The sequence below is a fragment of the Gavialis gangeticus genome, unplaced genomic scaffold (assembly GCF_001723915.1).
Source record: "Gavialis gangeticus isolate Ggan-Ray unplaced genomic scaffold, GavGan_comp1, whole genome shotgun sequence".
NCBI lineage: Eukaryota > Metazoa > Chordata > Crocodylia > Gavialidae > Gavialis > Gavialis gangeticus.
The window spans coordinates 20,988,656-21,014,505 of record NW_017728995.1 but is presented as its reverse complement, the minus strand read 5'-3'; the positions used below and the strand labels follow the sequence as shown (position 1 = coordinate 21,014,505).

General features: G+C 39.6%; 1 long non-coding RNA gene across 1 annotated transcript in view; it reads right to left on the bottom strand.

Annotated features, from left to right (window-relative positions):
- Positions 1 to 5,400: 5,400 nt before the first annotated feature.
- LOC109287996 overlaps positions 5,401 to 25,850 on the bottom strand; it is a 210,531-nt gene continuing 190,081 nt past the window's right edge. The window contains exon 3 of the long non-coding RNA XR_002095041.1: positions 5,401 to 5,467. This is a non-coding gene — a long non-coding RNA (uncharacterized LOC109287996). The remainder of the gene's footprint in view (positions 5,468 to 25,850) is intronic.

The window sequence follows — 25,850 nt, the reverse complement described above, 5'->3', positions numbered from 1 at the left end:
TTGCCCAATGGGCACTTCTACGTGTGCCCTTATGGCACCACTGTTACTGCGCCATACTGCACCGCTGTTACTGCGCCATCGTTTACTACTTCCTGACAGCGCAGTAAGAGCCCGTATTGCACCATGCCGGCAGGGCATAATTATTTTTAGCTACTACATCACCATAGCAAGGGAGCACTTTGCTAGAGTGACGTAGCTGCCGCATCAGTTTGTGCCCACCATTGCTACAGTGACATAGCGTTCATGAAGATGCGCCCAGTGACTCTTTATTTGACACGAAATTATATTAGCAGGATCTATATTAGTAAACCTGTAATATTGGTAACACATATTCAATAATGTATGATGTCATAGCTACATTGTTCCAGCAGCTATGGATTACAATTGTCAGGAAGCTAAACACCGTGTATTGTCTCAGCCAGTTATAACTTTAATTTGGAATTCCCTTCTTTGGTCAGGTTTTACCAAAATCCTTCACATTATTTCAATGTATGTTTTTAGTTGATTGCTGACAGACTTAACTATTATGTCGCAAGTAAATGCGAATATAAATCATATTGATTTAACAGTGTACACAGTGAAAATCAATATTCCAGGAGGTGGAGCAGAGATGACATCAGACTAGCAGAAGCCAGCCTGGCTCAGCATATAAAACAGACTTCCAAGGCAATTCCACAAGGCAGAAAACACATAAGAGCAAGGAATGAACAGAACGTTACTGAACACACTACTTGGCTAACCACGTAAATCTGACATTCCCAATCACCATTCAAAAACAATCAATCTTAAGCACATGCCAAGCTCATTCTATAAAGTAATGTTCATCCTTGACAAGACAAGGGATGTACTTTGACTTGTTAAAAAGCTTTGGAACAAATTCTATTCTATTATTACTACCATTCCATATAGCTGAGAAGAGACAAAGGGTCTGAGTCTTCTCACTTATATCAGGGCATATCAGAAGTAACTGCACTGAAGTGGAAAGTATTACACTTGTGTTAGCTGGATCAGAATGAGACAGCTAACACCAGCACAATTTAAGACTCCAACTGATCTTTCCACAAGCTCTGATTGCCTAATATGCATTCATTCAGAAAAAAAAACAATATAGAGCTCAACGGTTGATACTAATCATGGTCACAGGGTACCAACCACAATTTTGGTATTTTAGTACGACTCAAATCCCTTAAACTTGGACACCTGTCAAGTCTTACTGAAATCTTTTTAAGGAATTTATTGCAAGCTGTGACCTTCAAGCAAGTTACTAAATACTTTCAAAACTTTCCAATCATGGCGAAAAAAGTATTTCTTTTACTAAAATGTTAGTAACAAAGTAAGAAACCTTATGATCTGTAGGTTGCTTGCTAAATTGTTTCTTTTCTCCATTTCTACTTAACTGCTTATCATTTCAGTATTCATGCCTAAATAATGAGCATCTTCTCCAAGTCAAGGGCTTAAAGATACTAAGTGTAATCTTCTAATCCACAGTTCACATCACTTATAGTATATTTCATTGAGGCAGTGTAGATTCAGCACTGGAAATCATGAGATTTTGATTCACTCACTCTCCGTTTTATATTTTGTTTTACATATTTAGCCAAGAAAAAACCTTCCTCATCAGTTAGTAAAAAATAATAATTCTCCCACTATAACCCAGAGAAGGCTTCTTCACACCCTGCATTCCAACAATCTGATAATATCATACAAGTTGTAAAAATTCTGCTGTTCTACTTGGATTTATTACATTCAGTTCTATACATTCACACTCCATTATGCTAAAATGAAAGAAGGCAAAAGAGCTTCCTTGCTGATTTTTCCAGAGTCAATCTCTCCTTAGAAATATAAAAGCTACTGAAGATTATGCCACAGAAAGCAGCTGATGAACCTCTAGTCATGTAACTATTGATGGGTTTTTTGCAATATACCTCTCAGGCATCAACCCTAGAAAGAACTCTATGCCATAAAGCAACAGTTCTACAGCAATCAGTGTTGGACTTTCCAAGTCCCAATGAACTGGGGCAGAAGACAGGGTCAACTCTGGCTGTTCTCTTATCAGAGCTACAGATTACTGAATGAGTGGATCTCTTACAGGCACATATGAATGCACCAGAGATCAAAAAGGAGAAACTGGGAAAGAGAGTACACAATGCTAGAATGCAATGACACACTAGCAGACTTGTTCTGAGTAACAAGCCTGTTGAGAGAAAAGATTTCCCAGGAAGAGCTGCAAAGCCATTTTTTTCCCTGAAGTTATTTATGGGCTAAAACAGATTGTACTAAGATGAAGAGATTTCAATTTAGTACAGCTTTCAATCGATATATCTTGGGGAAATAATAAAACATTATTTGGGGCAATCAGGTTTATACTAATCATTGTTATTAGACGAGTCATTCCATTTCTCATAATCATAGCAATAGCATTACGAAAAAAAATCAGCTTACTAATACCACTGAATAATAAATTTAACATACAACCACAGTACTTAACATATTTTTGACAAGTGCTGAAGTCACGTTCTGATAAGGTCTTTTCTGAGATCTGATCACAAAGCACGTTCACAGTACTTATGAGCAGGAGACTGACTCAGGTGATCCTCCCCCTCTATGTGACGCTGGTCAGGCCGCAGCTGGAGTACTGTGTCCAGTTCTGGGCGCCGCACTTCAAGAGGGATGTGGACAACATGGAGAGGGTCCAGAGGAGGGCCACTCGCATGATCAGGGGGCAGCAGGGCAGACCCTACAAGGAGAGGCTATGGGACCTGAACCTGTTCAGCCTTCACAAGACAAGGCTGAGGGGGGACCTGGTGGCCATCTATAAACTTACTAGGGGGGACCAGCAGGGTTTGGGAGAGACCTTGTTCCCCCAAGCGCCTCCCGGAGTAACAAGGAATAACAGCCATAAGTTGCTAGACAGTAGGTTTAGACTAGACATTAGAAGGCACTACTTCACAGTCAGGGCGGCTAGGATCTGGAACCAACTTCCAAGGGAAGTGGTGATGGCTCCTACCCTGGAGGTCTTTAAGAGGAGGTTAGATGAACACCTTGCTCCAACTGGAGGGAGGGGGACAGCAGGTAACTACCTCCATTCCTGCCATCTCATACTCAATTATAAGGTGAAGGGCTTTTTCCCCACAATGTTAAAAAAGAGAAAGAAGCCTCGTCTTCGAAACAACTAAATACGGTATTAAATTTTCCTTTGATATGGACACAAACTGTGTGCTTTCATTAGAGCAGGTGCTGGTACCCCAAACACCTTCTAAACCAGTGGTATTCAGCCTTTTGGCCCTGCAGACGAGATGACTGGGACCAGGCTGGTCGGTAGGCCAAATCAAGCCAACATGCCAGCATCGGGCCTCCCAGCACCAACCACTGCTGCCTCCTCACACAGGGATTGGTCCCTGGGGGACTGGCATTGCCTGCTTCTGCCCCACTTGCCACAGTTGGTTCCCAGGGGCTAGCCCAGTGCTCCTCCCTTCCACCCCTGCGTGCCAGCATTGGTCTCTGGAAGCTTAACACTGCACTCCCCTACCAGGTTTAGTCCCCATGGCCCTGGGGCACCTCTTCAACCCCAGCATACTGGGATTAGTCCCCGAGGCCTGGCATTCCCCTCTCCCCACCTTACATGCTTTGATCATGTACCCAATCAAGTGTGCAGAGCCTGGAGATCCACACCAGGCCCAGAAAATGTAACAGTAGTGGAGCAATGTCTCTACTCCCCTGCTACCGAATTTCTGGAGCTGTAAGGAGCCCTGTGGGATGAAGGACACGGGGCCATCAGCTAGATGTGGCCTGTGGGTTGAGCACCCCTGTTCTAAACTGGAAGAGGGTAAACTTGCTAATTTTAGACCCATACATCCACACATTGTACGTGTTTCTCTTTTCAAACTGACATTGCTCCCATGCTAGCCATTATGAATGGAAAGAGCTCCTTGAATATCTGCAATAGAGGCTGCTACATTAGCCTCTATTAACCTCTGCCATGATGCCTACAAAGCACTTGACAATAACTAAGCAGCTGCTGACTACTGCTTATTATTCTAATCATAAGTGTCTCTCTGTTAGCTTGTGTTCCCCTGACTGTTTGTTATAACCATCTGTGACTTTTTGTCATGTATTAGATTGTAAGCTCTTTGGGGCACAAACTAGTGTTACATAGTATTTGTAGTATATATGTATACAGTGTCTAATACAACGGGGCAATGATTCCAATGCCCCAGTTGGAGCTTCTAGGAACTACCATAGCACCAACAGTACATTACTGTTACATATAAGTACTGCAGGAGGAACTGATTTTAGGTTTCACAGAATAGAATCCATTCACCTGCTAAAGCAGAAAAGTAGATTAGAAAACCCAGATGGTTTGTAATCACTTAACAAAATAGCAATCCTCTTTAAAACACATTTTTGTGGAGATTTTCTTACGATTACCACCTACATTTTTTTTCTTTGCACGTGAGCATACACACATTGGACAAGTACACAATGCTGTACTGATACCGTTGTCCACCTCACGCCAGATTTGCAAGAGGAACGGTGCAAATCTACATTATTTATGTTAGGCAAGCAAACAGCTTATAAATGATCATTTTCAACATCAAGCATGGAACGAATGGCTGCCAAACTGAGTAATGTCACTGCAAAAAATTGATATCTTTGAAATTTGTTTCAAGGATCATGTGCAGAAAACCTTGCCAGGAGACATGCAAAAATCAGGACACATCTAAGGACTAGAGTACACAGCGTATGACTGAACCAATTAATTATTTTGAAAATCATCCACTTAGAAGAAAAACTGTCTGCAGCTTTGGTGACTGGCTGTTTATTTCTGATATGGAGGTTGCCTTTTATTCCTTGGGGAAGGAAGAGAACCTGATTATTGTTTCTGTCTTCTCTTTTTGAAGAGCAAGAAAGAAATAACATGGAGGAATAAAAAAAGGATAAAACTGAACTCATTTAAAATAGACTTCTAGGTCTTAGAATATTTTTAACTGTAATAAATTAATATGACTCCCTTATGATTATCTTTCAGCCAACATTAAATGATCCATCATTATTCTCCATGTATTAACCTATTATAAAAGGAAATATCTAGCAGGAGTTTTATTTAAATATTAATAAGTATATGAAAAAAACTTAATCTCAGACTCAAGACCCACCAAAATAGTGAAACTATCAGAAAATGCTTATTTTGAACTCTGTGACCAGCGAAGACACTATTCGTAGTAATATATTAGATATGCATTTTTTTTAATCACTGCTTTTTACATAGTTCATAAAGTTCATTAATTATAGGGAGAACTGATAACATTTAGTCATCCAACACCTCCCATGATGGAGCCTCATTACTGCCACATTAACCATTCCAGGGCAAAATGCCGAATTGCCGATTTCAAGCACCTATCTCGGGTTGATTTTTTTCTCTCCCTCTCTTCTTTTTGAAGTTTTAGGGCATATGTCTCAGCTATTTCTGAAAAAGAGATAGGGAGAAAAATAATTTTCTTCACCCTCTTAAAAAATGTACAGGTTTTCTTTTTAGAAGCTCAGAGCCTCCTTGAAGAGGGACTAGAGATTCACTTATGGGTGGTGATGTGTAGTGGGGCACCCTCATGTGAAGGACAAACCTGTTCTTTCACTGCAAATAACTGTACAAGCTTAGTCAACTTTAAGACCATTGAAAAAAAATCTCAAGTCTCTCCCAACTCAGTAGAGACTAGTTATATAGTTCAGATGCTAAACTCTCCAAGGATTCAATCTGCATAAAGCACACTCTAGCACATGTCTACAGGCACTCAGAAATATTTTCTCTGCAGTTGCTGTTTACAGCTGATGGGGTACGAGGCACAGGGAAACTGTCTCTTCTGTCTCTTTAGTGCCCCTACTTTTGGGGTCCAGACACGGAGGAAAAAACAAAGAGTCTGATCCAAATGCAGACAGAACAAGAACCAGACTAGGTGTTCAAAGATGGCCAAGAAACTTTAAGGAAAGCACATAAAGAGACTGAAACTAGTTAATCGAGAAGAACAGAAATATATAAGAAGGTACAGACGGCGCACAGATTGGGAAAAGGATCTGGTGGTATCTTCTGGGTGGAAAGACAAGATAAGAAAAGGTCAGAAAGGGCCCAGCTTCATGGAGAAAGATCAGAAGAGTCCATTAACCATTTTTTTCCAGAACGTGCGGAACACAAATACCCCGCCTCAGCATTCCTATGCTGTTTGCAAATATCAGCTGAAATGAGCTGGTAAAGTGTGTGTGTTCCATCCCCCTAGAGTACCAGCCCCACGGAAAGGATGAAAGCATACACTGTCAGGTAAGAAGTTGAGGTAATGGATCCAAAGATGCCAGCCCTAATGCTGAAGTATGTGGATGTCGATGCATGAACAACTGGTGCCTCCCGAGACTGGGGGGGCACCATTTGTAGGTGGCAGCATCAGTGGCGAGTAGTGACTGCCCACAGACGCTGGCATGAGCAGCGAGGTGCGGGTGGATGGCAAACGGCAACTACCTGCCAAAGCCAGCAGTGGTGGCAGCCAATCTCGGGAGGAGACATGCCCCCCAACGCCCTCCTACAAGTCGCCTATCGCATCATGGAAGTGCTTGGTTTTCAGTTGGCTTTTTTAAAAGCCTAGAAAGTAACACACAAAATATGACATTGCAAATAAACTAACTGCAAATTTGAGCATTCCAGAATTAGGAAATGCCAGATTTAAAAGATGGCCATGCAATCGACATTTAGCCTACTTTGCTGTTTTAATCGCAAGCTATTTTCTCAAAAAGACCCCTGTTCCGTTCTGTGCACAAGCCTGACAGTGCTCCAGGAATAAATCAAAACTGTGTGCTGAAGGCAGCCATTGTTAGTCAGGTACCAGCTTCATCTGCTATATAAATACGGAGGTGTACAGTTAATGAAGAAGGGGATTGCAGGAAGAGAAAAGGCAATCTCATGGCTAAGGCAGCTGAATGCAGCCCTGAAGGAAAAATTAGTCTGTGATCTTGTAATTAAAGACTGAATCCGCCACACATCCCAGGGGATAGCTGCACAGGAAGATTTAATCTGACATTTTCCAACTTTGGAGTGCTTGAGTTTCACAACTTTAACTGTCTCTTATAGAAGCAAACTAAATACTATTTGGTTTGGATTTATTTATTTGTTTGTGCAAGCAAGAAGTTGAAAAGAACTGGAAAAGATGTTTTAATGGTCATTTAGACATAGAACTGGAATGGTTCCATTGGCAAAAGTTTGCTTTAAATTTATGTCACATAAACCAACACAACTATATGTAATAATATATTGAAGACTACACATAACACCATATATCGGAGACTCAACTTTACAGTACTACACACAAATCCAATCAAATTATTTCATAATGAATCACTGTGGTATATAGTTACTTATACAATTTACTTTCTTTTAATCATTACGTATTTAATATACAAGGAGATTGTTTATTTTGTTTATACTCCAGCTTCTTTTTAATGTCTGCATTAAATATTTTAGCCAACTTTAGTGCAGCTAAAAGAAGCATTGGTCACACTTCCCAATATTTATTAATTAAACATCGGTACTGAGGGATTAGGATATCAAGAAACTAATTTAAAGGTGAGAAAAATGGCCAAAGAATGCAGATGTTACTTCAGAATGCTGCCATCCCAGCCACTTCCTATGAAGTTCATTATCTAATTTCTGCGCTCAGTGATATCCTTCTACTATGTCCCACATCAGCTGAATAATTAATTATTTTTACACTAAATGTTCACGCACCACTTAAAGAATCATCCTTATGACAACAGGAGCCTGAACTTTCAGTCTCTAAGCAAGCAAAATTTTTACTGATGTCAACACCAGTTTTGCCTGCATAAGTATTTCTGAATTCTCAGTAAATTCTGGTGTATCCTACTGAAATATTTTAGCATAAAAACATTCTCATCCAAAGTAAAGAGCATCTAAATAAATTCACTGATCATGGTCTGATGGCGACACAATGCAAGTTCTACATGGCAATATTTTATTGGACCAGTTGCATAGTAGGGAGAAGTGTTCGATAAGATCTTAGGCATAAAGTGCCCTTCCTCAGATACGGGAAAGAAGCAGATACAGCCTAAGCAAGGGCTTTTTAACCTTTTTTATCTAAGTACCCGTGGTGACTGGATGCCAGGCATGGGGGTGGGGGTGGAGGGAGAAACAGAAGGCCCTTGCCCTGGCCCTGCTCCTGGGAGGCAGTGGCTCTCTGTCCCTGACTCCATGTACCCCCTAGAACCGATCCAAGTACCCCCAGGGGTATGTGTATCCTTGTTTGACAACCCCTGGCCTAAGCTGAGGAACCGTGACTTTTTTTACTCAGTTATGTAAATAAAAGTAGTCACTTACAGAAAGGGAAGAGGGTGGTAAACCTGTGTAGGCAAAGAGAAGTTATTAGAGGTAGCTAAAAAACAAGTAATGGGCGGTTCAAATAGACAAGCTAATTATGAAAAAAATGAGAATATTTAAAGGGAAAAGGGTCATTATTACTTATAGAATACAGACAGCATACAAGGGGAAGCATGTAAATTGTAATGAGCCATAAAACCATTGTCTGTGTTTAGTCCATGTGTCTAGCAATGTAATTAATTTTTGTTCCCAAGTTCATCCTCTTAAGGTGCCACGTACATTTTTCTTGAGTACAAGAATTGGAAGATCAGAGATGGAATGGTTAAAGTGTTTCCCAAAAGTCTCTTACTTATGCAGTTGATCCAATAAAAGACATTATCAAACATACCTTGTTTTTCACATATTCCCTGGACCAATTAGCTACACAATGCCACTATGACCCTGAAAACAATAATATATCAATTACCGCCATGCAGTCATGCTCTGTTCTCCAGCCAGCCTCTCTACCTGTTTTAGTGAGTCATTGGTATTAAGTGAAAAATGTTTTTAATACTAAACACTTACCTGTAGGGTTACCAACATTATATCTGGGTTTAATTATGCTTCCCATGTGCCAGATAAACCAAGAACAACTAAAATGTTCTCTCAGTAAAATATATTGAAAGAGCCTATCCAGTTCTCTTGCTTGAGAAAAAATATGTTCCCGGCTTCTGTGCAAGACATACTTGGCATGGTATGATGTAATGCTGAACACAGCTATACAGTTGTAAGCGGACGAATTCAAGAATAATATGTTACTGTTATCATGAGACACTGAAAATTACTAAAATCATCTTGCATCTACACTTTACAAAATATGGTCATCCTATTGATTTTAAATACTGACTACTCCCCCTACACATTATTGATGTTTACTTGATCCATTTTCACCTCTTACTGTAGAATAAATAAATCAATATTCTGGAATATACAACCAGGTGGTAGGAAATAAAATGTAAGCTATCTGCAGAGAAAACAACTGAAAACAATCAGCTAATTTATCAGTTTTCTGAAATAGTAGAGACCTCCCAAAAGAGGGCAGTGCATACCATGGATAATGGCAAATGCCAGCATGTGATAAACCTACATTTTATAAAGGCAGTCTCTGTATTTCAGTCTTCGCCACTCAACCAAAAGAAGTCGCATACCAGAACAGGTGACTGCAAGTGCTTGTCTCACTCTCCTAGTCAAAGAAGTTGGATAGGCACTCACAACCCATGCAAAAGAATCTCAAGCCGATAAGGATCACCTGCTGAGGAAAAGGAAACAAATATCTTCTCGGATGACGAACTACAAAACTATGCAAGAATAAGAGAGTCTCCAATTGACTGAAAGGATTCAACTCATCCATTATGACCTGTCCTATACTGTAGTTATCATGTGGACTGGTACAGCTCACTGAACAGCCCACTGGCAACCCAGCATTATTCGGTTCAAAGGGAGGTGAGCCTAATGACAGATTCTTCACATCCAGATGTGCCTGCCAGCATAACCAATATATACTACTAAGAAAAGAGACAAGGAGACTGTGAGCATGTGGTCCTCCACTGTTGCCCATCATCTCATTCACAGATGAACATAAAAAATGTCTGGCCTAGTTTCTTCACCCCATTTATAGAATCCATAGAAAATTAATGGAGGTAATCTATCAGTCAGATTTTTTTTCACTTCATTGTCTTCCATAGGATTTATTTTATATTATGCAGTGGGCCAGACCTTCATCTGATTCAACAGACCTCAAAATGGAGATTCATTGAAGAACCTTGCCCACCTCTGTATATTCAATATATCAGAGATGCCCTTTGTCAGTAAATTAAGAACAAAAGCTAAAAATACTGTGTTTTAAAATGTCATCACAAAGAATAAATATAGGGGCTTTCCTTTGCTCTCCCATGCCATTCTCATTATCTTCAAAAGATGGGCTGAAAATGTTCCTTTACATTGGGGAAAGTTGTATTTCATAGCTGAGGGTTTTATCCATCATGGGAAATGTGTTTTCAATTACAATAATGCAACTATGTAAAATAATAATGTCACTGCTGTCACTTGCCATTTCAAATGCAGGGTGCACTTGTTGACTTGGCCTTCAATAATGAAAGTATATCATCCATAAATCAATAGCTACAAAGGATTTTCCTCCCATGGAAAACAAATAAAGAACATACCATATATATAACATATGCTAACCACTTGATTGAATGCATCACTGGAAGGTGCCAACTGTAATGGGCATGACACAAGAATCTAAAAGAGAAAATTTAATTTGGGGTGTTTCCCTGTTATTTAGGCAGGTTAAGTTAAACAATCACTTTTTCCACTATCACTAAGGGCCCATTCCTGAAAATTTCACCCAATTCCTACCTATAATATAGCATATCAGCTTAATAAGGATTTACAGATTTGACGTTAAATTCATATCTCTGAAATCTTAATATTTGGATTATGCTCATTAATATACAAATGTTGTTAGCCAGTCTCTGCCCATTACTTCTGAGTACCATTTAAAAAATGTTTAAAAAGCACACTACTTTCAGTAGAACTCGCAATGGGTTTTCAGCGGGTATGGCTGTGGAAGATATTTTCTTTTCAAAAAAGAAAAATGAAGATAAAAGATAAAAAATAATTCATGTATATTGATTATATGCAACTGGAAAGTGCCTATGCCCAAGGGATAAATAAAAAACAAAATCTGTGCACATTAATGAGTAAAATATGGGGTGAGTTTTTTAGAATCATAAAAAGGTATGACTGGAAGGACTGGAGGTCATCTAGTTCAGCACTCTACCTGAGATAGGCTAATCCCTATCCAAACCATCCCAGATAAGTCCTTGTCTAACCTATTCCTAAATTACACAATCAACCCTGTCACACAACTAAAAGACCTATTGCTCAAAGGCACAAAAAGCATCCTAACCTGCAATAGATAAAGCAGGGGGACAATGGCTGTCAGGGTCCTGATGCTTCAAGCATTGGTAAATGGACTTGAAAGATCCAAGGAAAAGGACGATGCCTCCATTACAGAGGAAGGCAGAAATCCCAACAGTCCATACCTAAAAAACCACAGCCCATGCTGAGAATCTTCTAACTTGCCTGTTTGCAAAAGACAGACCCCTTTTACTCCTCGCCCACACTGACAGATGAATTAACACCCACTCTTCCTTACACGGGTCAAAGACCAGTGCCGGCTGGAAAGCAACAATTTCACTCTGAAGCCTTAAATATTTTTGCAAATTACTTTCTGTTCAAGTGTGAATGAAAATAAGAGGTTGGAGTGTTTTAACCGGGATAGTCCAGGACATGCAAGAAGCAAGGGTTTGGTTTTGTATGGGGTGGGGTTGTCGATACATAAGCGAGACCTGAACAAAGGCATTTTGGGCCTGAAACTTGTCTAACATCTCTCTCTACTATACAGTTAGTTTCCTAAAATGTATATTACCAATAAATAAATAAATACAAGCCTCCTTGTTTCTTAAATGTCACCTTTCCAAATTTGTTATTAGTAAATTACAAGAGATATTCACCTCAGAACAGCCAAATCCTCAACAGTCCCTGGGATGTGGCAAAATACTTGCATTGAATCAGGCAGAGGAAAACCCCAACAAATGCCCTAGCCACCTTTCTAATGTAAGGTTTGCATCTCTCTCCCTTTCTTTCACACAACCTTTCACTGACACCGAGTTTCATCAATGCATTTTGGTTTCGATGTGCATGTCTACATTGCTTCCAAAAATGGTCTCAGGAGTGCCACTCAAACAGGCCCTGCCTATATGCTCCTGACCCATATTACGCCAATCCAGAAACAAGAAGTGAGGCTACTCGGAAAGTGCCCCCTAAGGCTGCTCTCAAGCAGGCTGGAGGGGCATAATAGGCCAGCTCTGCACCCCGGGTGCTGGTTCTGCACAGGGCAACACCAAGGTATTAGCAACAGCGGCTGTTTTTGCAGCTCCTTCCCCCCACCCACAAAAGCTGGTGCCCAGGGCTGCTGCCTGGTCAGCTCCCCCCCTCCACCCGCTCAGCTCCCTGATCCCCCCCACTTCCACAGCTAGAGTTAGAAAGAGTATTTTCAGAGTAGTTTCACTCCCTCATTTCTGCATTTTGGCAGAAATGGAAGTGAGATGGGGGTCTGTGACATGTAGCCTGGAAACGAGATGGGGGGCATGCTCAAAAGCACTTCTCCTGAGAGACAGAAGCAGTACAGGCATGACAAATGAAACCGCACTTGACAGACCCCTGAAAAATTCTGTACCAGCTCTAATCTAAATGCATAGAGGTTTTAGATTGACAAAACCAGTCTAGCCTTTATTTCAACAACAGAAGTATTTAATAGGTATCTTGATTTTTTAATTACAATAAATGTCAAGCATTTCACGTGGTGACAGAAGAGGTCACCAAATGTTCTAACAATGCTTCAGCTTTATAAAGAGTTTGTAACTTTAGGATGTTGTACTGAAAGGAACTCTGCAACTGTTCTAACACTAATAACCTTAAGACCTACATATTTTTCACCCTAAAATAGACATAAAGCTCTTCAACTTAAGATTAAGTCTTCCCTTTGGCACTTGACATTAGTCCTGCCCTTTAAATGAGGGGTACTTAATTAAAAACAAAGCCTTAGCGCAGCATTTGATGATCCACAAGGAATGGCTAAGTATGAAGTAAAAACTAGATGCTGGAAACTCCCCTTCAATGAATTTTGACTCTGCTGCGTGTATTCCATTCATTTGATAATTCTAAGAAAATATGCTTATTATCAAAGTCTAATTTAAGATTTAATGAAGCAATAAGGGTTGGGATGTTCAAAACGAAACTGGAACAATAACAGTAAAAACGTAGCCATAGACTACTACAGTCTAACAAAAAAATTTTCTGGCCAATTAGATTTGATTGTGTTAAACAATGACAAACTACAGGAGTAATTAGAAATCACATACAGTATTAGCGACTGACTAAATGCTGCCGCTGGTTAACTGCATTTTATGCTTCCTGCAAATTGCCATTTCCTTCCAACATGTGTTTTCAACAAGAATCAGATTAGATTTAATACTCAGAATTATACTTTTTCTCTTAATGTGGTTGTAACCATATTGTTTCCTGAATTTTATTTCTCCGCTCTGAATTTAATGGCTAGTGCAAAATACACCATTAATATTAGATGTAGGTTATAGGAATCTTGTTCCCATAAAGAGTAACATTAAGAGACAGGAAACTGCATCAGTTAGCAGTGACCTTCATCTATAGTTTCATTTAATTATGTAAATAGAGGCTTTCATCCCTGACCCCAAGAAACCTGGGGTCTTATGTTCCCGTAAAAAAAAAAAAAAGTGTGGGACTTAAGTGCACAGAAATCTATTCCTAAAATGGGCTGCTTAAGATAACATATAACACACAATCCAGTTTTGAAGAAAGTACCTACAGCAATCAGCGTGGTCCCAAGTACAACCATCATTAGCTACAGACAAACAACATGATCCCACTGGCAGAAATAGTGCAGCGTGTAACCTTTTCTTCATATATATGGTAACCTAGGTAGCAGAGTTTTCATGGCTACAGAACAAAATTGCTCTAGCCCTTTCAGAGTCTGAAATGAAGGCTACACATGGGGTCTTTTACAGCTCCTTGCATGTATTGATGGTTGTTCCCACTGGGATAGGAGTGTCCGATGATAATGTTATTGCTGCAAAATAATTTCCTACCTGCCAAAGCCTCATATTAGCATGCAACCAAAGTAAATGAGCCATGCATTGGCTTTGCAGTGGTCTCTGCAGACTTCTCTTTGGCAGGTAATACAGCTTTTACAACTGATGTGCATCAAACTGCATTCCCCGCCCCACGTGATGGAGCAGGGAGAAAACGGTAGGCAATTTCACATGCTTATAAATTCACTAGTTCTGATTTTTGCCCTCCCTGCAGTGAGAGCTTTTATTCCTTCAAAAGCAATCCCGCTTCAAACTGAACCCTGACCATATCAAAAATAGGTAGTGGGCTGTGCTCTTAGGTTTCTGCAGAGGCATAGTCATCTGAGACATTTGCCAGACTCTGTCTGGTATCCCTTCCCTGATGTCTCCTCCCTCCCACAACTCCTTGGATCTCTCCAGTTCTCCTTCCTGTCTACCTGCCAGTATGACCCACTAAATCGAAAAGGAAAAAAAAATGCTGTAGACTTCTCTTAAACAGTAGTTGCAATGAAATAGCTCCTTCAAATGGTACGATCTTGTTCTGCACCTATTGTTTTATGTTCTTTTTTAAACAGGATATTCATAGAATTCAAATGACAAAAACAAGCATTTGTTCCAATGAAATAAGAAATGTCATGAGGCAGGTTTATATTGTGGTGCCTACAGACTTGAGTTTGGAAAAGGCCAAATACCACCCCCACAATCAAGCCACTTGGAGATTCAGACCAGTTACTTTTTGCATCTTAAAATATATTCACACTCTCTCAAGATTGCCCTAGTTTCATAAAAATGGTTTTAAGCAACAAAATCGTGCTTTATGGAGAAGTTCAAAATTGTGAGGCTAATGCACAATTGCTCTTTTGAGTCCCATAGCAGGGAATCTTTCTCCACGTAAGAAAATAAAATAAAAGTCTGCATTAACAATTCAGTAAACATTTTTGCATTTATAATAATATTGTATCTACATAGCGGTGAACACTGGTAACTCGAAAAATGAGCAGATACAAGCAATACTTAATATGATGATTGTAGCCAATTCACAGTAGTGATTCCAAACACAGTAAGCATATCCCCATAGTTATTTTATTTAAATTAATATACACCATCCTGGCATGCACAAATATAAAACAGCCCTGCCCTTGTTCCTCTCCAAGGAAATACATTCAGAATTTTCCAAAGGCACAAATAGGAGTTAAGCATCTAACAGTCTCTTTTATTTTGAAGTTTAACCCCAAAGTGGTGCAATGACTATGAACATTTTTTCTACACTACACATAATCCATTTTTTAAACAATTAATCATCAGTAAATACTAAGCCACAAGGACCTTTTCACTGGAATATTACTACAAACAGCAAACAACTGTCTATCTTGCCGCACTGGATTAAAAATCGAACTATATCGCTTTTTGTTGAGCATCTGAGAAGTCAGAAGTAAATGCATCTGGCAGAAAGCATTGTTTTAGCTACAGTTTGCGTAACGAAGGTAAGACGCACACAAGTGCCAGTAAGAGGCTGACCTCTATTTACTGCTGGTCAGATAGCATGTCAGAGTTGCAAAAGGTTACACTATTCCCTCTTTCACATGGGATAAATGGCATTATCACACTGACAAGTTAAAAATCAGAGACAATATTCAATAAAGCCAAAGAACACGAACGTTCCCATTTATTGCTCAGTTTGATTCTTCAAGCTTCAAAAAGTATAGTTTGCTCTTTACATATCTGGAAATGTCAATCACACCATGCAAGTACGACAGACAGCCAAGCAAAAACACACAATCAAGAGGCTGACATGTAAGAAAACCAACAAAAAATGGAATATGTGCACTTAGCCGTAAAGTTCTGACCTCTGGCAACTGAAGCCAACACATTCACCAGGCTTAAATTAGTAAGCAACCTTTGCGGAGACCAAAAAAAGAAAAACAGCTGCATGGGTATGCATGTGTGTATTTTATATATTTCCAACACAGGCATACATACAACGTGTACTGAACGTCTTGATAAGCTATGTGCAATCTTGAAAACAGTTAACACAAACTGCTATAACCTGTCATATTCTTCATAGCTGTAATGCTCATTCCTTGCTTTTTTCAACCAGCAACTTCCGCTTTAGTCATGGTTTAGATTTGCTACAGGGCAGCACTAAGACTATTTCTTATGTTTAAAATGTCCCTACTGTCTTTTCTCACATTGCACACTTTATAACTAAAGGCTACATCTTTCATTAAATTATATGACTATGAAATCCAAGGCACTGTTTGAAAATATCACGCTATTTGGTATTAAATTAGGGACATGACCATGGTTATTCTCCAAGCAATCTGGCTGCTATTTCTTTTTAACCTTGTCTCTTTGTGACTGCAAAGTTCTAATAGGATATTTTGTACCATGTGCTGAAACAAAGCAACATGGCCCCACACTGGTCAAGCTTCTTCCAAAGGGATCCAAACACTGCTGGCTAATTTTTCAATCCACACACTACATTTTGCATCAAAGTTTTTAGACAAAATTCTCACTCATCGTGAGACTTTCCCATAACCAGAGATCACTTTTAGCAGGTACACTCCCATCCACACCCCCACCGGACACTTTATGCAGATGGGAGAAAGTTATTTCTTGTTTGACTTGGAGCAAGTTTCTAAGCCATCATACAAGTGAGAAAACATGAATCATTTAACCACAACCACTTCTGAAGCAAAATTTTAAGTCATTCACAGGGAATAATCAAGGTAGAAAAGTTTCTCATGGGATCTCTCTTGGCTCTTCTTGTAAAACCGAGATGTTTATGCAAAAACAGACCATAAAATGGAGTCAGTGTAAAACACGCATATGAAAAATGACTCAGGTTTCTGAAGATTACATGGTAGACCTATTCCAATTCCCATTCCCCAAAAACTCAGAACAGCTTTCCCATAAATATGGATCAAGTTTTAGCAGATATACATATTCCCATCCATTCCCTCACTGGACTCATTCTGCAGATGGGAGAAACTTATTGAAATACATGAATACATATAGGATGCTGATGGGAGACCATCCACGTGGACCACAATGGGGGAAACTTATGGAAAGCTGGGAACAGGCAGTGACCCCTCACACATGCACAAAGCCATAAGTAAAGAGACCAGTAAATTGTTGGAATAGGAACTGTCTGTGACTGCCTTTTAATACTGAAGACTTGGCAAGTTTACAAGGGAAAACAACACTGAAAAGCCATAATCAATTGAAGCCAGCTTGTGGATAAAGGTTATAAAAGAAACGTGTCAGTCAATAAAGAGGAAACTGTTGACTGACTCATCTTGAAGAAATTAGTAAACCGTAGCTACATTTTTTTTGTCCTTAAGAAATCAGTAATTATGTTTCTCTGCCTGGCTACACAAAGAATGCCTTAAATTCTGTTAATATTGAACAGCAAAATAACCAATACCCCTACTATATGTGATGATGAACAATAGGAACCAAGAGGGTACATTTTAATCAACTTTCCCTATCAAAAATCATGGTATTAAATCACTGAAATTACAATTACTGTAATTTATAAACAATTTGTGACATGATTTCGCTATCATTTTAAGCAAAAGAGTATTATTTTCTGGTGGTAAGCAGGGGGGCTAACTTCTCATGTTAATGTGGTTGGATACTAAAGGGGAAAAAAGCAGCCTCTCCTTCTCAAACAGACATAGCAGGTTTAATTCATAGAGCTCATGTTTTCATAGAAAGTAAGCTACCCAGATGCCACTGTCTGTAAAATACATGGGTGGAGAAAGATGGGGGAAAATAGGAAGGATATTTTTAAATGAAACTATAATATTCTTTGGAAGAACTTTGCCCAATGACCTGATCAAATGTCAAACAACTTCAACAGACTTTGGATCAGGCCCCATATTTCTCTACCAGGTTATAATTTAACCAACTACAGGGTCTGGGACAAGTCCAAACACTGTTTTAGGCTCCAGATCTCTAGGGCATGCTTCTAGACTCAAACCTCTGGTCCAAGACCCTTCCTTGGTCAAATAAGTTGCTGTTGCTCCCCCCACATCATACGATAATTAAAGGGTACCGCTAATTGCACGTAAGTGCTATATGCCTTAAACAGATTAAAGCAACTGAAATTGTCCACTAACTGCATTGGATAATAAGAGGGACCACTGATATATCTCTGCCTACCTGAGGCTTTTTACTTCTTCCTGAATCCAAATTCACAATTTAGAAATCTCAGTGTGGCCCAAGCAATACATCAGTCCAGAATTCATAGATACTTGGCTTGTCTTACACAACGAAGGCACAAGGTAATCCCCGCTGGTGAAAGACTGCTCTATCACCCATGCTTTTCCATAGTACTACTTCACACTTAATTTCTCTCCTTTGCATCAGCTACATAGTTCATGATCCTCAAGGGTTTCTAGCAAAATGTTAGGCACCTGTTACCCAGCAGTGAAGCTATTTCCAAACCTCATGCGGCTCTCTCCATCTTTCCCTGGAGTATTCGATTCACTGAGTGCAAGTTTCTTCATTTTCCTAATCTCAAACGTACACTTGAAAGTACCACAGTGCATGTAATTGCTGTAAATGTTGTGGATCCCTAATGTGTCTGGGCCCATGTTGGGTGTAACACACTCTCACAGGCAAGCACTGTAGGCACTCTGTGCTCAAACACCACCAGACTCGCGGCCCCTATGGACTCCAGTGAATCCCGTGCAGTCCTTACATAAAATAAATTAATAAAAATCAAACTTCACTTTAAAATCCTACTATAATTACAGATAGATTCTATAACGCTTCAAAATTTTCATCCAGAGAATGAATAAAATAATTATTAAGTTAACCTAACTAACCAAATGACTCTATATTGTAAAGATATGTATTACCAGCAGAATACCATGACATGCCGTGTTGAGCCAAGCAGTGCATCACTGTTATTGCAAAGCTGTGACAATACTGGAACACGTGGCAAACAGGTCACACGCACACTGATTTGTGGCCAAGCAGTCTGAATTTTGTTTTAAGGATTGCTGGTGTAAAAACCTAGCTTCCTGTACTGAGTAAAGAGAATTGTGAGAAAATATAATCTTAGTAAGTCTGGCTGATATTCAACTTTTGTTTACAGAAATACAGCAGACAAATTAACTTTAACAAACCAGAAATAGATTATTCAGGTCATAAAAATTACAGCAGTTGAGCACAACCCTCTATGCCACAGGAAGAAAAGAACAGAATAAAAAGTTTAGGACTTAGGTGTTCTGGCAAGAGTGCAGGTCAGGGTGGTTTATGCAACACCCATCTGTATTATACTTGGCTCAAGCTAGTGTTTACAGCTTCCATTTGAAAAGCCTTTAATTCATTTACAATTAAAAGATAGAAAGCTGACTGATTTCAGCCTATTAAACCCAAAATTAATCCCTTTGATGAAGTACACCGCTGCATTAAACTGTCCATTAGGGAGTTGTACAATGTTTTCTTCTACAGTAACATCAGATATTAATGAGTTTATATGGATACTATGCAATTTGCCTGCAATTCCCACAGGAAATTCTTGCAAATGAGGTGACCACCTCAATGAAGCAATCCTATTAATTAACAAAGAAAATATATTAAAGCATAGCTTCATCTTAAATAGCATGCAAAAGAATCAACTGCAGGTGATTGTTACTGCAGTGCTTCATGCCCTGCACAAAGGGCCAGAGGGGGGGTGAGTGGGCTCGGATGATGTATAAATTAAGATGCAGAAGCTTTTAACACTGCATGAGGAGACTGCAAGGAGCATGTGATTGGTATGAGGGTATCATTTGCCCTGAAGACGAGTTCCGCTTTCATCAGTTTGGGAAACAATATGTTAATGGATGACATTGGGCCTTGAACTTTTATTCATAACTGGGCCCAATTTAGCAAGGTGCTAACTCAGCGGACTTCATGCAAATGAGGTTCTGAGCATCTTTAGTCCTGTAATTTAAAGGGGCTTTTTTGCTGAAGAGTTGCTGTGAAGAATTTTTATTGACCTTATTCACAAGGAACAGACTTCACAATTTCAATCTGCAAAGCTTATCAAACTAAGGTTGCTTTGCTTGGACAACATAACCCAGTACACAAAACCAACAGCCAATAAACGTGGCAAGAATATTTTTAAATCAGCACAGTGTTATTCTTTGGTGCTTTCTTTAATTGAATGATAAATAAAAGGGCCCCAAACAAACAGACGAACAAAAGAATTAGGCACTTGGAGCAGTTTCTCAGCCATCTAAGAGTGGAAAAATACACAGACTACCACTCAAATGGGGTTCACCACACTTCCCTTGCCTCTGTCCCCACCTTAGACCCCTTTGTAAACTCTTGGCTTCTGAAGCATCTTTCCACCTTGTCACAGATTAGACCCAGACACTAGCGATCGAACACTACTCTTATCCTAAATTAGGGCACAAATGTGAAATTCAAATTCATTTACAACATTCACCTTTTTAAGGGCCCCGCATCCCCAGTTCTTTAAATCAAGACTCCCACTGAAAACACTGGGATTCAGGAATACATCTGCAATTACAATTCAGTTGCTACACTATTTTGCAAAAAGGGAACACAAAGGAGTGTGACCACAGTCACAGCAAATTCCCATTATATTTGAAAGAAAAATAATCATGGCCTTCCTTTTCTACAAAATTTGCCCATCTGTAGGCAGTTACATTGACAAAGGCAAAGAAGACAAGCTCCTGTGATTCATTAGCTGCTCTCCTTTAATCCACCATATTGCAGTTGTCCCTCCCCTTCTTCCAGATTTCCAAAGCTATGGGGAGCCCTGTGGGATCATGCTGGTCTGCAGGGTTGGTCTGTGGCTGGATCCAGCACACAGCTCTGCAGAGCACCCAATTGCTCTCACAGACCAACCATAACCATCATATTTCAACCGGTGTCAACTTTGTAGCCCATCGCCAGACTGGTCCCATGTGCCGGATCTGGCCCACGTGCCAGACAGAACAAGCACCACTGTCCTAAGCGACACATGGATCATCAATCTGAGTCAATCCAGTTTCCACCTTCTATTAATTTGTAGCAGATGAGAATAAAGGATGACTCTCCTTAGGAACCAACACAATGACAAGTCTGCTTCACTAAGCCCAAAGCAGGGAAGGACTGGAGGCTCAAGCAGTGAGTCTTCAAAAACAGGGAGGAATATTTTTCTTTAAGCAGTAGATACAAGATTACTTGTTGTGAACCATTTCGAAATGTTCACTGGTTCCTGAAGCTTCTCCTAACTGTAAACAGAAAGTGCTGTCAATTCTTCTGTTAGTTCTTGTGTAAGCTTTCTTTTTTATGCAACTAGTAGAAATGGAGCTGCAAGCTGGGTAATTGAAGAGGATGAAGTAAAATTTCAATAAAAAATGCCCATTCTTCCCCATAATAGCTGCTATGACTTCATTTGTAGATGCTACAGCTAATAAGATGTTAACTTCTCTGGATTTATGGGTAAGCTGCAGCAGTTAAAACTACATCTTTCTTCACAAAGTAAGAATCCTGCTGCAAAGAAAAGTGTATGATCCAAACACAGAAATAATGTACCAAAAGGTCAGGTCACAAGACTAAAAATCCCAGTTCATTTGTCCAATACAAATTAATCAAGAAGTGAATGAATTACTTGCAGAACTGGAAAGCAATAGCAAGATTCTGATCTAAAAGGAACTAAAGCGTATTGCTAACTGCTTTACCATGTCAGTCTGAAGTTCAGGTCTATGTCAACTTCTGTATGGGACCTGAAAATATTTATATTGGCCAAACATCAGTATGTTTACTGAACATGGATTTACTTTGCTGATGTTTCCCCTCCCCACCTTGTGAGGTGGACTTAAGTTACATCTATATTCAAACTGCATCAAAAGTTGAGAGTTGCTTAAATCAGAGTTTGATTCACCCCACTGTATAGAGGACAGCTGTGATAGTTGATCCAGATCCCCAAACTAGAAGACTGATTCTGCTTAGGTTTTAGATGCACGTCCCATCAGAAGACGATTATAATTTTCATCCTGATTTATCTAAAACATTACAACATTTTGATACCTGTGGTAGCAAACTGAATAGAAATGGGTCAGATCCCAACAAAGTCCTTTATCCGAGACCAAGGGTCAGCAACCTATAGATCTGGCCCACAAAGAAGTCCAATCTGCATGACCTCTATGCAGAGGGGCTAGAGATAAGCAGGCAGCTGGCCACTCTAAGGGGCAGAGACCTGCATTTCATGACCAGAAATGGCTCACAAAGATAGGCCCATGTCAGTAAAAGGTTGCCAACTCCTGTCCTAGGCTGATGGGCTTCAATCTTGATTTCTATTTCTCCTGAAGAACAGGCCACAGACCAGCCACCATGTTTAGAATCTCAAGATTGAGGACTGACATTTTAAACTGAACATGAAGTCTTACGGGAAGCCAGTTGACCAATTAGATTATAAGATGTCATGCTCTTGATAATTCATATGCTGAGATGTACTGCAGCAACCACAGTTTCTTTATGTTGGAAATCATCAGGTCTGAATGATCTGCACCTCAATGATCTAAAAACACAATGAAGGCCTGTAAAATTGAGTACAGGTTATCAGTTTGTCTAGGACATAGTCTTCTTGCTACCCAGAGAAGAGAGAATGTGAGCATGCTGTTGAATTTCAAACCAGTATCAATTAGGAAAATTAGATCATTCAGCTAACGGCTATCTTGGTGGACAACCATAAGCTAGGAGACCCTGTGCTGTGCAGGAAAGATCTCTGATGAGTCTCTTTCTACGTAGCAGCATAACCTAACTTTAACTTCAACCATATCTTGTCACTAATATACTTATCTCCATCATATATTGCAATAGCTAGGTGAAATCAGTGTCAGCCAAGGTACTGAAGGACAGAGGGATTAGCTATCTGCATACTGTTGGCCTTTGGGATCATTTTAGTTTCACCAGTGCTTATAGTGATTGTATGTAAAGGCTGGCTAAAATATAAAGAGGACAATCCATCCTCATGGTGCCATGTAAGTGAGAGGGCTGAGGGAAGAGATGAAGTTATTATCATGTTCCAAGGACAATCCTTGATGAAAGACACGCTATCCATGTCAATATCCTACACTGAAACCCAATACTTGATTGTAGCCAGGAGTCTTATCAAATTAGTATATGTTGGTTTTAAAATGTTTTATCGCAAAAAGGTAGAGTGAGTCTCTTATTGATATGTTCAGATGGACCTAGTTCAGATCTGGCCCTGAAGACATATTCTCTTAAACCACCATCAAAACGTGGGGTCTCCTTAAAGCATCACTCATCAATTCTCTCCAAAGCTAGAAAATCCCTAGCACTGCCAATCAAAACATATTGGACAATATTCAGTTATACTGGTTTTGTAATCTGGCAATATTATTGCTTTGCATAAACATGGTTCACTTTTTTTAGAATAAATGATTATAGTACCACAGTGAATTATATTAAGATATTGCTATTTCTAGCTAACAAATATAAATAAGACATTTTTAAGCCACCTCTTAGAAATGTGTTGGATCTCTGGTTGGTTAAATATTTAATAATTATTTAAATTCAACACTTCCTAAATTGGAAATATTGAAATTAGTCATGTAAAAATGGTTTTAAAGTCAAGTACTGGAAATGCACATTTTGTGCGCTTCATTTCATTTTATAGTCTCTAAGAACTATTACAATTTTTAATAAACTTGTATGTGGGATCTGAAGCCAAACACTTACACTCAGAAGGCACAAATTTATTAACTAAAAGACACCCAAAGTGGTAATAAAATGTATTCCCCAATGGTAAATTGCAAATGGGTTGTAAAAATTACATTTTATTAATCCAGCTGCAATTAAAGAATACAGCTGTCCCATTTCCATCCCAATGCCCCATTTTCAATGAAATGACAAATATTTTTCATTATTCATTATATATTGCCTATTGGCAAGTGTTTTTCTTAGTCCAGTAGTGATATCTCCTGGGCACGGCTGCTTCTCTGCAGACTTAAGTTCTCCTGGTATCGTGGGGGCTGCAAATAATAAGGTCTCTCTTTTTCGCTAGGATGCTGCACATTTCAAAGAGAATAATAAATTTTCTGCTGAAATATACAAAACTGAGCAACAGATCCATGTACAAACATACAGAGCAGTACCTGATTGACAAGCTTCTCTTATACATCATTAATTTGATAATTATTTATATACCTTCCTACTAAATCAGTATTAAGTCTTCAGTCTTTATTGGTACCACATATTGAAAGGTTGCAACTAAACCAAGACAAAATGTTGGACAGAATTTAAGAAGTCTTCTGTCTTTATTGCTGGGGAGTAAAGAAAAATATAGCCATACATAAACTTTTAGTAATATCCTGTTGTGGTCTGTACTCTTCGGAATGAATGATCATTGAATAGAATTAAATACAGTCAGAATATAACCCTGCTCCACTTTAAATCACTTTTCCCAATGGCTTTATTAGAAAAAGAATTCAGGCTCTGATGTCCATAATGTAATATCAACAGATACAAAAACTATTAATAGATTAATATGGAAAATAGGTATGCTTCCTAGAAACAGATACAAAAGCACCATGTTTCACCTGGAATTCAATACAAAGTAATCAAAAACTAACATTTTGATTGTAGACACCAACACAGATCAACTCAATTTTGCATATAGCCTTATTGGCATTAACTCCGAAATGAACGCTTCTGAATCCTGTGTTTAAAATAAAATGAAATTCAAAAAACATGGTTTGCAGCCCACAAAGGAAATTGTTGGCAACCATTAATGAAATTGTTGTGATTCCCTGTCAGCTTTTCTGACAATATATTAAGCAATGGACTGCAGCTAAAATTCAAGACACAGTATTTCTGCATTCATAAGCTTCATTTATGAGGCTGATGTGTCGTGTATGTTCTGGGGTGGCCAATCCATGAAAAATAAAGAACTTAATAAAATGATCAAGATTCTAAAAGCTCATGAGGGGTAAGAGACAGATAATTATATAATTTCAGATTCAAAGTCTCATGTTTAGACAGTTACCAAATTAACTTAAATCCAAGATGAGGTCCCCCTACTGCTCAGCAAGGGGGTGGGGGAACCTCATCTTGGAGTCAAGTATAGCAGGCAGCAGCACAGCTGCCCCATCCTCTCTTACTTTCTACTCCAGCTTTGGTACCTCAAGCCCTGACCTGGCCCAGCCAGGAGCTGCTGCAGCTTCTCTCTAGCCAGGCCGGGATGGGGCCAGGCAGGGCTGCTGCTGAGTGCCTCAGAGGAGCAGAGCTACAGCACAAGGTAAAGAGGGGATGAGCAGGGAGTGGGGTGGGGGCAGGCTATGAGTGGGAGCAAGAGATGGGAGGACAAGCTGTAGCAGGGTATAGGGGAGCAGACTGCAGGTGGGAACAGGGTGTGGGAGAGCAGGCACAAGCAAAGGGGGCAAGGGGAATGGGGGCATGTAGCAGGGGGCACATGATGAGGGAATAGGCAATGGAAGGGAGGCAGCAGGGGGAATAGGCACAGGGAGACAAGGAGCAGAGGAACAAGGGGCAGGGATCTGGCCACTCACCCCTGTAGTAGGGTAACACTTCCTTAGGCAGACTCAGGGGCCCTTTTCTTATCAAAACCAGTCCCTTTATTATATATCCGGACTGCTCCTCTCTGGAATAAACAAAACAAGTCTTATTCAAATAAACATACGCATCTTCTCGCCACAGTAACCAAATGAGTAGAGGTATACAACAAACAAACCAAAATGCTGGGTCTTTTCCCAGACCCTGCGAGACAGACA